Source organism: Anomaloglossus baeobatrachus, chromosome 3 (assembly GCF_048569485.1).
Source record: "Anomaloglossus baeobatrachus isolate aAnoBae1 chromosome 3, aAnoBae1.hap1, whole genome shotgun sequence".
NCBI lineage: Eukaryota > Metazoa > Chordata > Amphibia > Anura > Aromobatidae > Anomaloglossus > Anomaloglossus baeobatrachus.
This window is the reverse complement of record NC_134355.1, coordinates 413,237,174-413,255,236: the sequence shown is the minus strand read 5'-3', so window position 1 is coordinate 413,255,236 and position 18,063 is coordinate 413,237,174.

Here is an 18,063-nt window from a genome sequence, read left to right as displayed (position 1 = left end):
TGTTTCTGTGTGTGTGTGTGTGTATGTTGTTCCTGCGATCTGATGTGTGCGTAAATGCCGGAAAGAAGAAGAGGTAGACCGCTGTAGAGCACACAAGGACCTGCTAGTAGCGCATGTTGTGGATCGCAGGGGGATCGCAGGAGAACCTGGAAGCTATGCAGATGTCTAGGGTCTGATAGGTATGATTCTCCTGGGGGGTGTCTGCCTTTTTGGGGTGTAAACTTACCCCCAACCAATGTTTCAACAGAAATAAGCCCTACCCTGAAAATAAGCCCTAGAACATTTTTTAGGGCAAAAAATAATATGACAGTGTCATATTTTTGGGGAGACACGGAAATTGTACTGTTGCTCCTAAGACACAACCCTCTTTTGTGTCTGTGGCTCATGCCTATCTGGCTTATAGCCTGTTTCACCTGCACATTTAATTTTAAGGACAAAAATCAAAACCCTCACATACTGTTAACGCCTTAACAAAATATGACATGCTGGGTACATTATATGCAAGCTCCATGACTTTGATGTGGGCTCGCAAGCTGAACAGCAGTGAGTGGTGAGGAGCTTTATCCATGGCTGTTAACTTGCTAAATGCCTCTGTCAATTTGTAACAGCGGCATTTACAGCAAGCCAGCGGGGAGTGCACCATTCTAACAGCTCAATGGTCCTCCTGATAGGCTGTTATGACAGCCAGGTTTCTGCTGAAGACCCCTGTGTCTGTCATGACGGTAACTCCTGTAAAAGTCAGAGCGCAGCTAGCATTCATAGGAGACTGTGATTTTTGCTATATGCAGCAATACACTGGAATTACTGTATTTAGCACAAGTGGAGGATCGCATGTTCATGTCACCTAAGGGGACTAGTAGTGAAAACTACAAAAATAAAATATGAAAAAATATGTATCTAAAAGTTCAAATCACCCCCTTTTTCCTCATTAAAAATTTAATTTAAAAAAATAGACATATTTGATATGCGTTCATAAAAGTCTTGTCTATCCAAATATGAAATTAATTAATACAATCAGTAAACAGCATAAAAAGAAAAAAATATCAAAATATCAAAATACCAGAAAAAATATGGAATGCAAGGATGAAAAAAACTTTGATGTGTGGACATTATTGTCAAATTTGACCTGACTATTTTCGGGCTGATATTGCCACTTTCTAGGAGAAAAGAAACATATACCTTAGCTTTGCTTATAAGGATGAAGAATACGTTTGCTGCAATTTCTAGGAAGGATTAAATTGAGGAATAAATAGTAATTTGCACCGAGCCTCCAGAAATTTCCAGACATCTACAGAAACTCTTATAGATTATTATGACTGTAAGTATCATCATTCTACAGTTCATAGTGAAAGCATCCAATATCTTCATATCAGAAATATGGGCTGTAAATGTACATCAATTAAAATCCTAATGGTTTATTACGGTATTCCAATGTAGCTGTACAATATGTCGGCTGTCTGGGATTTCTGGATACATTTTCCAGAAAATATAAATAATCCAATTGGCAACCCTGAATGCCAATTATGTAGAAAATGTCATCTATTTAAAACAAATAATGCATAAAATGAGGCATTCTGCAAAATTATATTATGCTCATGTATAATAAACAACTATATTAATATTTTAGCAAGTGAACACATAATTTTATTGCATTCAATTCTTACTACCATACTTCCATACTTTTTCGACATCAGTTTTTTAAACCACTCATTATGTTCATTGGTTAGTAATCTCATTTGCTATAAGCTGTTCTGTCTACTTTACTGTAAAAACAATCTGTCAGCAGGTTTTTGCTATGGAATCTGCAGCATGATGTAGGAGAAGAGAGCTTGATTCTAGTGATTTGTTACCTTCCAGACTGTTTGGTGCAGTTTTGATAGAATCCCTTTTTGCTCTGCTGTATATGTAGCAGTGATCAGAATGCTGAGCTGTGTATAACCACGCCCACACCATTGATTTGCAACTTACTGTGTACAGTGCACATTGTTAGCAAGCTGCTAATAAGTGGTCAGGGCTGAGTTACACCAATTAGCCTGACTAGCTCATATGCAACACTTAAGGGTGCTTTACACGCTGCAACATCGCTACCGATATATCGATGGGGTCACGTCATTAGTGACGCACATCCGGCGTCGGTAGCGACATCACAGCGTTTGACACCTAGGAGCAACGATCAACAATCGTTGACACGTCGCTCCTTTCCTTAATATTGCTGCTGCAGGTACGATGTTGTTTGTCGCTCCTGCAGCAGCACACATCGCTATGTATGACACCACAGGAACGACGAACATTTCCTTACCTGCGTCCACCGGCAATGCGGAAGGAAGGAGGTGGGCGGGATGTTACGTCCCGCTCATTTCTGCCCCTCTGCTTCTATTGGCTGGCCGCTTAGTGATGCCGCAGTGACGTCACTGTGATGCTGAACGCACCTCTCCCTTGAGGGAGGGATTGTTCGGCGGTCACAGCGACATCGCTGACAGGTATGTGCGTGTGACGCTGCTGTAGCAATAATGTTCGCTATGGTGCTTGTGTGGCCACGTCCCTTTTCTTCTAGAAGTCCCTCTCAGGTCACCTGAGAGGTTCCAGACACTTACAGTCCTGCTCATCGTTATTGGCACCCATAACGTTTAAGTACATAATGTGTAATATCTCCTGAAAAATTGAATCAAGTGAAACAGCTTTTTTTGTATAGAGCACTCATGTAAAATATAAAAGAGCAATTTAAAACAAAAAACCATGGAAGGTAAAAATAGAAGAACCTAAAGCTGCTGTGACACTGGTATTAAAGAATGTACGTCTGGAACTCCAATGGTGTGAACAAGATGCAAGACTCAAAAATTTACAACTAAACAATAGGATAAAGAGTTGCACACCAGTCACAGTGTATAGGGGAATAATGAAAAGCAGAACTGCTATGGGAATCTAGACTGAAAAATACAATGGACTATCTGAAAAAAGTGAAAAACACGAAAATGATATGTGCATAACTGCTATGAATAATAGGAATGAGAGATGTTTAGCCATTGTATTGATCAATGCAAAGGAGCCCCAAAACCAAACGCCAAGGTAATCTCTATTTTTGGGGTCCCTAACCTACGTATAACCTCACCTGCAGTTAAAAAACTTGCTCTGTATGGGAAGCAAAGGACCAAGCTATATATGTGAAATCTTTATGGACAAACTCCAAGGAAGAAACCATTGCTAAAGAAAAGACATAAAAAGAAAAAACTGATCTGTGACAAAGAGTTCCTTGACAAACCACAATACGTCTGGGAAAATGTTCTGTGAAGAGATGAAGCAAAAATAGACTTCTTTGTCAATACAAAGCAACACTTCGTTTACAGACAGTGCAATAATGCTTACATGGAAGAGAACACCCTATCAAAAGTTAAGTATGGTGGAGGATTCATAATGCTGTGGCGTTGTTTTGCTGCATACAGTACTGGAGGCCTTGACCGTATCACAGGAATCATGAAATCAGAGAATTATCAAGAGATTTTATAGAAAAATGTCCTATTCAGTGTAAGAAAACTTGGTTTGAGTCGAAAACTTTGGGGCATCCAGCAAGACAATGACCCAAAAAAGACAAACAGGAAAAGTGAACAATTCCATCTAAAAGAACATTAGCTATAAGTCACCATCTGTAACTGCACTGTGATCTCTTGTCTGTGCTGCAGGACTGATATCTACCACTATTTAGTCACCATATAGCGGTAATATCAGTGTCATCTGCTGAGGGTCCCCTATACCTAGTCTGTGCCACTGTAGTTATCATGGTTTCCTGGTTATGGGCTCACTCAGATGTTTTAGCCCCCCCTGAACTGAACCCCTTGCGACGCCACTGGTGAGAAGAGTTCAAAACTGCAGTTCACAGACGCTCTCCATACAATCTTTCTGAACTAGAGCTATTTTGCAGAGAAGAAAGGGCTAAAATTTCAGCCTCTACATGTGCAAATCTGGTAAAGACAATCTCAAAAGACTTGCAGCGCAGCAGTAAATGCAGTGAAGAATGGTCCAAAAAGTATTGATGGAGGGGTCTCAGTTAAAATGCACATCATAATTTAAAGATTTGTTTTTAAAATATTTAGAATAACAAGTATACACTTCCCAAATTCTTGCTAGTTTGTATTTATATTCTATATAAAATGCATTTATGTACATGAGTGTAACATGTAGAAAATTGCACAGGGTATAAATTTCCAAGGCACTGTATGGATTGAATAGTGGAATAGACTATGGCAGTTCATACAGTGGTAGTCAGCAAATAATGTATACTTTACACACATAGGTTTCTGTACACTGGGACTCTATGGTTAACGAATGGCACTTCATTGCATTTGTTGGAGGTATTTTTTTACCTTACCTTATACTCCATGAGACATATAATAAAATCAATTTAAAACCTGATGGAAGAGTGCTATAGAAAATATTTCTATTATACCTATTGTGAGTTCCTTTTCTCCAAAATAAAGGAAAGTGATATTCTTTCCACTGTATAGATTTTTTGTGATATTTTTACCTTTATAAATGTATCAACACATTCTGTTCTCAAATTTTCAGCTGAAAAGAATATTTACAGCCTAATTTGCCTTTCTTGAAGAAATACTATTTCATAATAAAGCAGAACATATCAGTAATACAATTTTAAATTTGATAATTGCTAAATTATGACTATTTGAAACTATTTTGAACTTACATTTTCTACTACTTGAAGCACCATGAAATTCCAAGATGTATTAAAGATATATTTCAGTAAGTAATTACGTTCACTATTTCTCTTCGGGTTTCAATTTCGTCACACTGTTAAAAATGTACATAATAGAATCCCAGAGAGAATTCATGTCATGAGTACAGTCTTCAGGTAACTGAGCTGAACCTTAAAGCCTACTTTAGATATATGATCAGTAAATTACAGAATAAGCAACATGGCACAGACTGCGGTTAATGGCGTCTGGAAGATATAACCGAGAATGGAGTTGAACATGAACCTTTTAAGATGTTTGAAATTATCTAGAGCAATGTGACTAATGTGTCTTACAAGACATAACACTGATAGAGGAAAGAAGAACAGGAAGAAAACATTCGCATTTAGACTTTTTATTTTTCAGCTACCTACTAAGTTTACAAGCTGTCACCCAACAAGATGATATATTAGTGACTGAACGTGTAATTCTCTTGTTTGTTTGGTTCCGGCAGAAACTTCTAACCTTTTGTGTTGCTAACACTCGGCGGTTGTATGCGTCTTAGATTTTACTACGGTACTTACATTGTTGCAGAATGCGCAACAATATATAAAGATTTAGCCACTTGGATTTGTCCATGCAAAGAATAGTAGATGGAAAGTCCCTTTATAGACTAGTTTTATAGAACTTAATGTTTCCTTTGGGTTAGTAGCTCAATGTTGGTCATACATATTAGCTAGTAAGGTAATACACATTAAACAGTAGGCAACAGATCTCACCATAATCAAGCAATGTCAAGCTCAGCCAGACATCTTTGGCCATGGCTTCTGGTAGAACAAAACATGCAGAAATAATAAAATATAACATGGAAGCTCCCATACACATTAGATTGTCAGATGCTTTATTCTTATTCTTCATCTTCTAACCTTAGATAGTGTTGTCCAATACTCATTAAGTTTTTCCTAACAACTTCTCACAGATAAAATAGCATATTTCTAATTTAATTCTATTACAAATGTAATACACTTAGCCAAAATAATAAAAGGAATAATTCACCGAAAAGGACATAAATTCAAAGAAAAAAAATCAAAAAAACTCACCAGAAAAAAGCCACCAGCCAACTCAGGTCAAAAATGGCAAATGCACTTGCAGGATGCAGCTGGCACCCCACCATAAAGGTATGGGTAACACAGGTGCAGAATACCGATGAGACAGTCACTCTCAACCTACCAAATCATTAAGGGGCTGGCTACTGGTATTAAACTTGTACACTAATAGGTTTTACATAGGGCACCAGTCACACACATATGTGCAATGCACAGTGTCCGGCTCGCAGCCAATTGATGACGCCCTTCTATTAGATCTGGCGGGCTACCCAGCACTATTTAAGTGCACTAGCACACAGGACAGACACCCCAGGGCCCGACTGCATCCTGCAGACAATTGTGCAATAAAAATGATATCCAGTAAAATGATAATAAATGTAAGATATTGGTCCATATTTTGGCCAAAATACATAAGCTCGTAACCCAAATGTCAAGGGTCTCCACACTTCCGAGTCCCTACACTGTAATCAAAAATATTTTACCGAAAAAGACATAAATTCAAAGAAAAAAAAGAAAAAAACTCACCAGAAAAAAGCCACCAGCAAACTCAGGTCAAAAATGGCAAATGCACTTGCATTGCACATATCTGTGTGACTGGTGCCCTATGTAAAACCTCATTTATGTGCAAGTTTAATACCAGCAGCCACCCCCTCCATTTTGATTACAGTGTAGGGACTCGTAAGCGTGGGGACCCTTGACGTTTGGGTTACGAGCTTATTTATTTTGGCCAAAATATAGACCAATACCTCCCATTTATTATCATTTTAATTTATATCATTTTTATTGCACAATTGTCTGCAGGATGCAGACAAACCCTCTGGGGTGTTGGTCCTGTGTGCTAGTGCACTTAAATAGCGCTGGGCAGCCCACCTGATCTAATAGAAGGGCGTCATCAATAGGCTGTGAGCCGGACACTGTGCATTGCATGTACCTGTGTGACTGGTGCCCTATGTAATGTAATTCGTGTGCAAGTTTAATACCAGTAGCCACCCCCTCCATGATTTGGTAGGTTGAGAGTGGCTGTCTCATCGGTATTCTGCACCTGTGTTACCCATACCTTTATCGTGGGGGGCTAGCTGCATCCTGCAAGTGTATTTGCCCTTTTTTACCTCAGTTGGCTATCAATGACAGGCCCCTAGTTTACAAAGTCAACATTGATGGACTTGGCTGCACCAGGTAAAAAAATATAAAATGTGCAGAAATAAGACAAAATTGGTATTGGTCGATATTTAGGCTAAGACCCCACTTTGCTTTTTACCTGCTTTTTATCTGCTTTTTCAACTGCAGCGTTTAATGCCAAAATGGATGTGTTCTGCTTTTCAAGCTTACTCTATGGGAATTTGGGTTTCTAAACCCCACTATGCAGTTCAAAATGCAGCCTTTTTGTGGCAGAAATTTGGGCAAAAACTCTGCTTTGCAGTTCTAAACGCAAATGGCAAAAACAATTGACATGTCAATGACAAAAAGGCTGCAGTTTGAACTGCATAGTGCGGTTTAGTAACCCAAATTCCCATAGACTAAGCATGAAAAGCAGAACACATCCATTTTCGCATTAAACGCTGCAGTTGAAAAAGCAGGTAAAAAGCAAAGTGGGGTCTTAGCCTTAGGCCAACACCCATGTGTATCGTCCTCACTGTCACCTCTGATTATATTACAAAATTTGACTGTTCTTCCAAATTTTTTTCTTTTGTGTATTGTGGGTAACTTGACCACAAACTCTGAGATATCAATTATTTCTAATGACCTTCTCTTTAATTCACCCACAGCCCTTTGAAGCTAACTGAATGGATTGTCGTCAATAACCACTTTTATCAGCTGCTCTTCAAATCTCATGACCCATATGCTTAACTGCACTCCTGGATCCAGGCAAACCGCCTTCCTCTATGTGCTATACAAATTCAAGGGACGAATAGCCTCCACACAACATTAACACTAACTAATTACACAAATTAGGACAGAGAATGGCACCATATCAAATATATGTAATGAACTACACCCTAAAATGAAGTATTTGTAATAGAACTAAGGAGAAACATAGTCATGGTCATATAATGACCAAATACATCAAAAACAAGTCCAATACAAACAAACTCCTTGCAAAAAATATAAAACATTTATTAAATAGTATTGTAGCAAGAAGTGACATACAAATTCATCAAGTCATCAAATCATAATTATCAGGTTTTTACAGGAAGTCCCTGAAGACAAATCACAGAGGGCCAGCAAACCACATATGGCAAAATGTGAACAGTTGTTTTAACGTTCATCAGCAAACACACTCAATGGTTCATAAGTAAATATAATGCAAATAAGTTGATAAGAGTGTGAGACAATAGTGGGAAACCCCACTTATCCCATATACAAATGCAAATCATAGATTTCATATGTCTATTAAATCATCCTTCCTTCTTGTCAAAGTACAAACCTCAGCTAAATCAAGGTCTCCATAAAGGAACTCCCACATAATATATCAATCCAGATAATTACAAAACCTATGAGATGATCCTATAAAGCAGTTTTCACTCACCCATAGTGGTTTGGAATGCCCAAGAAAAACGTGCCCCGACGCGTACGTTTCAATGTGATGTGTATACTTAATACCAGGTTTAAATACCCCGCTCAAATGGCTGCCGTCAGCTACCATTGGCCGCGGGTGGGGTGGGACTCCGGCAGAGGTCCGCATCATCGGGCACTCCTGGAAGTGACGCAGGCACTTCCCGTGTCGTCACCCAGGTTGCCCACATCATGCTGTATGGAGGCTGGTGGAATGTGAATATTCTAGGAGTGACGCCGCGCATGCGCACCGCTGCGGCGGACAGAAAAAAAATTAACACTAACTAAGCTGATGTTACAGGGGCGGTTCAAAACACAAATACATTTTTATCCTAAATGTCTATTTACTCCCATAATCTAATCTATTTTCTAATATACTTTAATTCTTTAATTAAAAATTCCCTCTCCTTCCCTTACTACACTATGTAAAAGCTTCAGATTTATTTTTACTACAGCTTTTTTAAGAAGCTTTGTTTGAGAATTCCAGTGCATCCTGGGATACTCAAATGAAGCATCACTGCTGCAGCCTCTGTGCCTTCCCAGACTCGAAGTGTCAGCAGTGATACCTGTTTCAGGGGTGCTAGTCATTCCTTTACTGCACAGGCATCAGTTGTCATTTCCAACTAACATCCTGTAGATTCTTGTCACTATGCAATATGTACAGAGACAGTGTGCTCTATACCAGAAGTAAAGTGCCGGCAGGAGAGCGCAATGTCAGTGTGTGTTGTAAGACTACCCAGCGTACAGAGACCAGCGCCACCTCTACATGTGAAGCACTGAGCATGAGAGTTGAGCACAGTTCGTGGTTCGAGGTTCTCCAGTTCGCGGCTCGAGTGATTTTGGGGCTGTTCTAGATCGAACTAGAACTCGAGCTTTTTGCTAAAGTTCGATAGTTCTAGTTACGTTCGAGAACGGTTCCAGCAGCAAAAAGCAGGGCTTTTTACAGCTTTGGTTAGTAACCCAATATTTATCCTAGTTACGTGTGCAGGAAGCCGACACTTCCCCACTCAGCTCGCTCCGCCCCCTCCTGCACGCGGCATGTACACATACATACACACACACACACACACTCACGCTCACCTGTCCCCAGCCATGCAGTCCACGACATCCTGCTGGGCTCCGCCCACCTGACACTCTGCACACATGGTCCCGCTAGGCTCCGCCCACCTGGCACTCTGCACACATGGCACTGCAAGGCTCCGCCCACCTGGCTCTCTGCACACATTACCTTGCTAGGCTCCGCCCACCTGGCACTCTGCACACATTAGCACGCTAGGCTCTGCCCACCTGACACTCTGCACACATGGTCCCGCTAGGCTCCGTACACCTGACACTCTGCACACATGGTCCCGCTATGCTCCGCCCACCTGGAACTCCGCACACATGGTCCCGCTAGGCTCCGCCCACCTGACACTCTGCACACATGGTCCCGCTAGGCACCGCCCACCTGACACTCTGCACACATGGTCCCGCTAGGCTCCGCACACCTGACACTCTGCACCCATGGTCCCGCTAGGCTCCGCACACCTGACACTCTGCACACATGGTCCCGCTAGGCTCCGCCCACCTGGAACTCTGCACACATTACCCCGCTAGGCTCCGTCCACCTGGCACTCTGCACACATGGTCCCTCTAGGCTCCGCCCACCTGACACTCTGCACACATTACCCCGCTAGGCTCCGCCCACCTGGCACTCTGCACACATGGCACTGCTAGGCTCCGCCCACCTGGCACTCTGCACACATTACCCCGCTAGGCTCCGCCCACCTGACACTCTGCACACATTACCCCGCTAGGCTACGCCCACCTGGCACTCTGCACACATGGTCCCGCTCGGCTTACCTGCGGTGATGAAGTCCCGACCTCAGCGCTGTCACTGTCCTCCATGGCCGCCTCTTGTCACATCACCTTCTCTCGCTTCCGACCCGAGACTGACTAGCGGTGACGTCACGGGCCTCTCGCGATACTTGGCTGTGAAGGTCAATGAACTCAGTGACAGGTGCTGTCAGCAGTGCAGGAGATCAGCGCAGGTAATGTACCTCGCTGACAGCAGCACTTGTCATCCCCTGCAGTGACCTGGGCTGACCCATTGATGTTAGCTCAGGTCACTGCACTGCTCTCCCAGCCAATGGGGAACATCCTGCTCTTCATTGACTGGGACAGTGTGGATCGTCATGGCAACCCCTTGGATTACACGAGACCTGGATTTGTTTTTCTTTCTAATAAATTGGTTAAAAAGGGAATGTATTGGGGAGTGTTTTTTCAAATAAAAATGTGTTTGTCGTCTATTTTTTTTAATTACTGACTGGGTTGGTGATGTCGGTATCTGATAGACGCCTGACCTCACCAACCCCAGGGCTTGGTGCCAGGTGACATTACACATCTGGTATTAACCCCATATATTACCCCGTTTGCCACCGCACCAGGGCGCGGGATGAGCTGGGGCGAAGCACCAGGATTGGCGCATCTAATGGATGCGCCACTTCTGGGGCGGCTGCGGCCTGCTATTTTTAGGCTGGGGAGAGTCCATTAACCATGGACCTCCCTAGTCTGAGAATATCAGACCCCAGCTGTCTGCTTTACCTTGGCTGGTGATCCAATTTTGGGGGGACCCCTACCTGTTTTCTTTAATTATTTATTTAATTTAAAATAACAGCGTGGGGTGCCTCAGTTTTGGATTACCAGCCAAGGTGAGGCTGCCAGCTGTGGTCTGCAGGCTGCAGCCGTCTGCTTTACCCTAGCTGGCTACAAAAATAGGGGGAACCCTACGTCATTTTTTTTTTCATTTTTTTGGCTAAATACAAAGCTAAGCATCCCTTAGTGCCACATGAAAGGCACCAAAGGGTGCAAAATTACAAAATGCAGGAGAGTGGGAAGTTATGTGTCTTTCTGCCATTATAATGACAGAAAAGACTGATATGAAGTGTACAAGCACAAGAAAATCACCAGAGAGCTCTATGCTGTGAAAAGCTACTCCTCTGATTTCTGTCGCATGTGCCATGACACATGCGACAGAAAACTCCTCCCCACGCCCTGCCAGGTCACCCCCTATAACCCCACCGGTGTTCCCCGGTGTCCCACGGTACCTGTGCAGCGTTGATCCCCCGCGGCCCTCTCCTTGACAATAGACGCTGCCGCATGCACAGAGCGGCTGTCAGCTCAAGTTCCTGTGTTCAGACACAGTGAAGTGAGTGGTGGTTATGCATCTGTAAGCTAAATGGGCGGCACGGTGGCTCAGTGGCTAGCACTGCAGTCATGCAGCGCTGAAGTCCTGGGTTCATTTCCCACCAAGGACACCATCTGCAAGGAGTTTGTATGTTCTCCCCGTGTTTGCGTGGGTGTTCTCCGGTTTCCTCCCACACTCCAAAGACATACAGATAGGGAATTTAGATTGTGAGCCCCAATGGGGACAGTGTTTGCAATGTATGCAAAGCACTATGGAATTAATAGCGCTAAATAAATGAATAAATTATTATTATTACTGCAATGCCCTGCTCATGAGGTAAGGAACATAGTTGATCAGGAGAGCTATATACTACATTTCCAAATGGAGGCATTTGATTTTATAGTTTCTCGTTGATTTTATAGTTTCAGCGAGCTCTGTTGTTTAGTATTCATTCAGCTGGATAACTGACCTTAAAGGGGTATTCCATCTCCAAGATCCTATCCCCAAAATATAGTAGGTGGAATAGCAATAATATCAGCAAATACCAATATTTGGAAATGTAGAATAGTTCTCCTGATTAGGCATGCCCTTACCTCATGAGCAGGGCATTGCAGCTTTGGTAGCAACTGTTACGACATGGACTCTGCTGCTGTGGACCTGGGGAGAGTGGGTGCAGATTCATTGCACCCACACTCCTCACATGGAGGGTCTGCACTCCTAGAAAATGGGGGATACGTTCCCGTTTTTTCCTTACAATAAATTTGTGAAAGAGGGAATGTTTTGGGGAGTTTTCTTTCAAATTCATTTTTTTTGTCGATTTTTTTTGTTAGTACTGACAGTTTATGATGTCGGGTATCTGATAGACGCCATGACATCACAAACTGCTGGGCTTGATGTCAGGTGACTTTACAACTAGTATCAACCCGATTTATTACCCCGTTTGCCACTGCACCAGGGCACGGGATGAGCTGGGGTGAAGCGCCAGGAGTGGCGCATCTAGTGCATGCGCCACTTCTGGGGCGCCTGCGGCCTGCTATTTTTAGGCTGTGAAGGCCCAATAACTATGGACTTTCCCACCCTGAGAATAGCAGACCACAGCTGTCCGCTTTACCTTGGCTGGTGGTCCAATTTGGGGGGGACCCTACTTTTTTTTTGTAATTATTATTATTTATAAAATAATTATAAAAAAAGAGCCTGGGGTGACCTCCACATTGGATCCCCAACCACGTTAAAGCTGCCAGCTGTGGTTTTCAGGCTACAGCCGTCTGCTTTACCCTAGCTGGCTATCAAAAATGGGGGGACCCAACATCATTTTTTTTTTAACTATTTTTTAAATAAAAAAAATTAATGGGCCTCCCTGTATTTTGATTGCCAGCCAATGTAACGCCAGGCAGATGGGGGTGGCAACCTGTAGCTGTCTGCTTTATCTGCACTGAGAATCAAAAATACCGCGGAGCGCTACGTCATTTTTTTTAAAGATTTATTTTTACAGCACTGTCATGTCAGGCAATCAAAATACAGGGAAGCCCTTTTTGTTTTTAGTTATTTAAATAAATAATTAAAAAAAATATATATGGGCTCCCACTGCATTTTTTGTATTGCTAGCTAAGGGTAATCCAAGCAGCTACTGGCTGCTAACCCCCACTGCTTGATGTTACCTTCACTGGCAATGGAAAATCCAGGGAAGCATTTTTTATTTTTTTTGCCAAAAAACTCCAAAAAAAATGACGTGCGCTTCACCATATTTTTGTATGCTAGCCAGGTACAGCAGGCAGGTACGGGCTGCCCCCAACCCCCAGCTGCCTATTTGTACCCAGCTGGGAACTAAAAATATAGGGAAGCCCTTTTTTTAATTAATTCATGAATTTTATGAAATAATTAAAAAAAAACAAAAAAAAAAACGACGTAGGCTTCGCCCCATTTTTGTGTCCAGCCGGGTACAACTAGGCAGCTGGGGATTGGAATCCACAGCACAGGTTAGCCCGAGGTTTCTGGGCCCATCTGCTGCAAATTGCAGTCCTCAGCCACCCCAGAAAATGGCGCTCTCATAGAAGCGCCATCATCTGGCGCTGTATCCAACTCTTCCACCAGCCCTGGAGCCGGGTGGCTTGTTGGGTAATCATGAGTTAATACTGGCTTTGTTTTACTAGCCAGTATTAAGCCAGAGATTCTTAATGTCAGGCACGTTTGACCCGGCCATTAAGAATTTCCAATAAAGGGTTTAAAAAAACACCACACAGAGAAAAAATACTTTAATAGAAATAAATACACAGACACATTAGAGACTCCATCTTTATTACCCCCTGTCACCCCTCCACGATCCTGCTCTTCTGTCTTCTTTCCCCTTCAACACATGCAGCTCTGCTCCATCAGACAGCACAGCTGCATGGGGGAAGACGCTGTGCTCCGTGCAGAAATCACTCTGTGAGAGTGACCACAGGCTCCCGGCTGTAAGCGGGGGCACGGGTTGCCATAGCAACGCTGCTCCGATCACGTGATTCCGGTGCCGCTGCGTGCTGGTAGCGGGACGTCCCCGTCACCGCTACCAAGCGCGTTGCTATGGCAACGGTGATCTCCGTGATTGACCGGCTGTGTCAGCCGGTCAGGAGCCGGCTTCTGCGGACACTGGTAACTACGGTAAACATTGGGTAACCCAGAAGCCCTTTCCTTGGTTACCCGATGTGTACCGTAGTTACCAGCGTCCGCCACTCTCACGCTGCCAGTGACAGCCCCTGCACACATAGCCAGACTACACATCGGGTTAAATTAACCCGCTGTGTACTGTAACTAGGAGTGCAGGGAGCCAGCGCTAAGCGGTGTGCGCTGGTAACCAAGGTAAATATCGGGTTGGTTACCCGATATTTACCTTAGTTACCAAGCGCAGCATTGCTTCCACGTGTGCTGCTGGCTGGGGGCTGTGGTCACTGGTTGCTGGTGAGATCTGCCTGTGTGACAGCTCACCAGCAACCCGTGCAGCGACGCTCCAGCGATCACTGCCAGGTCAGGTTGCTGGTGGGATCGCTGGAGCGTCGCTTAGTGTGACGGTACCTTAAGGGAACGGGGAAGCAGAGCGAGGAGTCGAGCTAGAGCATGTCGCCGGTACATGGCGATACACAAACGTGCACCGTGTAACAGATAGATGCAATGACAGGTCCTACATGACGCGTCATAGTCATGTGACCAGTCTGTAGCCAATGAGATAACAGGCACGTGACTGGTCACATGGCTATTTTTCACGTCACGATAGGTCCTGCATCACTGCTGGCAGTGCTGGTTACCGGGAGGATTCAGCGATCATTGGATGGAATAGCGGCAGGAGACAGAGTGCAGGAGGGATCGCGGGGACCGGTAAGTGTTATGGCAATGTTTATTAACTGTATGTGTACATTTATAATGTGTTTTTATGTGTTTGTGATTGCCTCCTATTGTTTCCTATGCAGTTCGAGTTCGGTTCGTCGAACGTTCGCCGAACCGAACTCGAACGAGATGCTCGTTCGGCTAACCGAACTCGAGCCGAACCGCGACCGGTTCGCTCATCTCTACTGAGCACCCACTGGTAATAATAACCGACATATTGTATGCTAAGTAGAAAATGGACTAGAACAGCTCCTGAAATGAGCGTTACTGATGACGGACGTCTCTGCCCCCTGATGACACTTTGTTTGAGTATCCAGCATGTACTGGGTTTTTCAAACAAAACATCATCATAAAATGAAGTAGTAAAAAAAATATATATAAAGTAATTAGATAGAGTAGTGAGGGAAGGATAGGGAATTTTTAATTAAAGTATATTAGAAAATAGATAAATTCTGGTATGATGTAAGTACATAAGAATTTAGGATAAAAATTAATTTATATTTTGGGCCACCCCTATAAGTGAACTCACTATTAAGATACAGTCACACTGCTGTATTTTGATCAGTATTTTGAATTACTATTTTGAAGCAAAAGCAATGAGTGAGTCCCAAAGAAGAAAGAGATGCAATTCTATGCTTTCTCTACATTGTTTCCACTCTTGCCTTTGATTTACAAATGCTGATACAAAATATTGACCAATTGCTAACACAAATGCTGACCAACAGGGGCGTATCCAGGGGGCCAGCAGGGAATTTGCCCCAAGAGCAGCTGGCAGGGGAGCACCGTCAGGCACCCTGATGCAAAGGTCTGAGGTGTCTCCATAGCAGCTGCATTTTGCTGCCCCCCAGAATGGGATTCGACCAAGTCATATTCTAGGGAAGGAACACAGTGAGGGGCAATTATGTTTTCAGACACACAGCGTAGGGTCGATATTTTTATTCAAAAGCATTATACTCATTCAACTATTTTTAAGGTAATTGTGTCGGGATGTGCTGGAGAAGACCAAAGAAGATGGAAGTCTGTGAAACATCAGCATGGCATCTGGACAAGATGAAAAAAGGAAAGGGAACAATTTCGATAAGAGAAACTGTAATCTATAAGGTACCGGGATGTAAATTATTTGATACTGACTAATTCTCATTAATACTGTGGCTCCTGTATGGTATGCAGTCTGATGACTGATAACAACTCCAAATATCTCCTTACCATTCTTAAGGACAAACTGGGAGTTGTAGGTTCATACAATCCAAATGTATATGGGTCTGACTTGACATTACAATTGATGTACCATATACTGATGGTGCCTCCTGTGATGTATTTCTGTACTGCTGGTGGTTCTGGTGATGTATTCTTCTCCTGTTATTAGTTATACATCTGTAAATATGTAACAATCCCTAACTTGTAACATTACTTTATACATTGCTATATTAATAAGTATTGTGCCTTCTGATAAGTTAAGGTCTACTATTTTTATATTTATGTTAGCAGTAGTTTATGAGCGATCCCCCCGATGGTCAGGATCGGGGAGACCCTCTCGATCATTTTGTAAAGACCGAGATCGGGATCGAGATAACATGATCTTGCATCTGATCACTGATCTTGGAATTTACAGTTATGGAATGGGGCAGTGGGGAGCTGTAAAATAAAGAATACAGTTAATAATAAACATTGTAATTATACTTGCAAGTCCCACGACGCATCCTGCACACTCTGTCTCCCGTCGCTTCTGCTTCTGAGTACGATCATCGCTGTGCTGCCGAGTAATCAAAGGACATTCCGTGACGTCATACCATGTGACCAGTCATGTGTGAATGTTGTATTATCTCATTGGCTACAGACTGGTCACATGACTATGACATCATGCAAGGTCCTGTGGTGTCAGCATGCTTGCCAATACTCGGTGCTCGCCCGAGCATCTCAGTACTCTCGGTATACTCAGCGAGCACCGTGTACCAGTGAGATGCTCGGGTACTATAGCACCGGTGGCAGCGGTGACGTCACCGCTTACCAACCCGCAGCCTTTGCTCACTCATTGAGTGATTAGGCTGCACGGGGAGCAGAAGTGTTCTTTCTGGATCCAGCAATAAAATTCAAAGTCCAAGTGGCAGTGAAAAAAAATTCTTTTTACTTTATTAAATATTATTAAAATATTCCAGAGCTCCTGTCATATTAAAGTGCAGGACACATGCAGAAATGGATGACACGTTTTGGTGGTACTAGCTGCCTTCCTCATGGTCTAAGCCAAAATTGATGTTCTACTTTGAGAGTATATACTGTATATAAAATATATACACACACACTATATTTGTATAAAAATAAATATTTAAAAAAAATGATGTAGCGCTCTGCAGTATCTTTTATTCTCAGTGCAGATAAAGCTGACGGCTACGGGCTGTCACCCTGACCCCCAACTGCCTTGCTTTACCTTGGCTGGCAAACAAAATACAATGAAGCCCAATAATTTTCTTTATTTCAAAAATAATATAAAAAAAAATGGTGGGCTCCTGCCGTATTTTGATCGCCAGTAAGGTAAAGCCTGGGGGCTTGGATTGTCGGCAACTCGTAGCCGCCCCTGGAAAGGCGTTTTAGTTCTTAGTGCCATTTCCAGGCACTTTATCCAGCTCGTCCAGCAGCCCTGATGGCGGTGGCACGCTGGGTGAAAAAGGAGTTAATACCAGCTTTGTATTCTCAGATGGTACTAAGCTCGAAATGAATGGTGTCACACCAAATTAGACATGGCCACCATGGATTTCTAGTAAACAGTAAAAGAAAAACACAACACAGAGAAAAAAAAATTTATTAGAAATAAAACAAAATAAAAATTTAGAAACTCCATCTTTATTATAAAAAATCCATAGTCCACTGGTACAGCAATGTCACCCCTGCTTCATCACTCTGTACAGACAGTCTATACAGTGTGAGAAGCAGAGAGAGCAATGAACAATGTCAACTCTGTTACATCACTCTGTACAGCAGCAGCTATACAGAGTGAGATGCAGGCTGACACTGAGGCCGGAGATCCACTTACGTGTGACTCGTGCAGTCTCGCATGGGCATCTTCCCGAATGGACTGACACTCTCCGCACACTAGCGCCGACCACTCCTGTCAGGAGAGTGTGCGTCTGTACCGGGTGATGCCGATGCGAGACTAGCACAGTGACAGTCAGAGTTCAGTTATCAGGATATTCGAGACGTCATA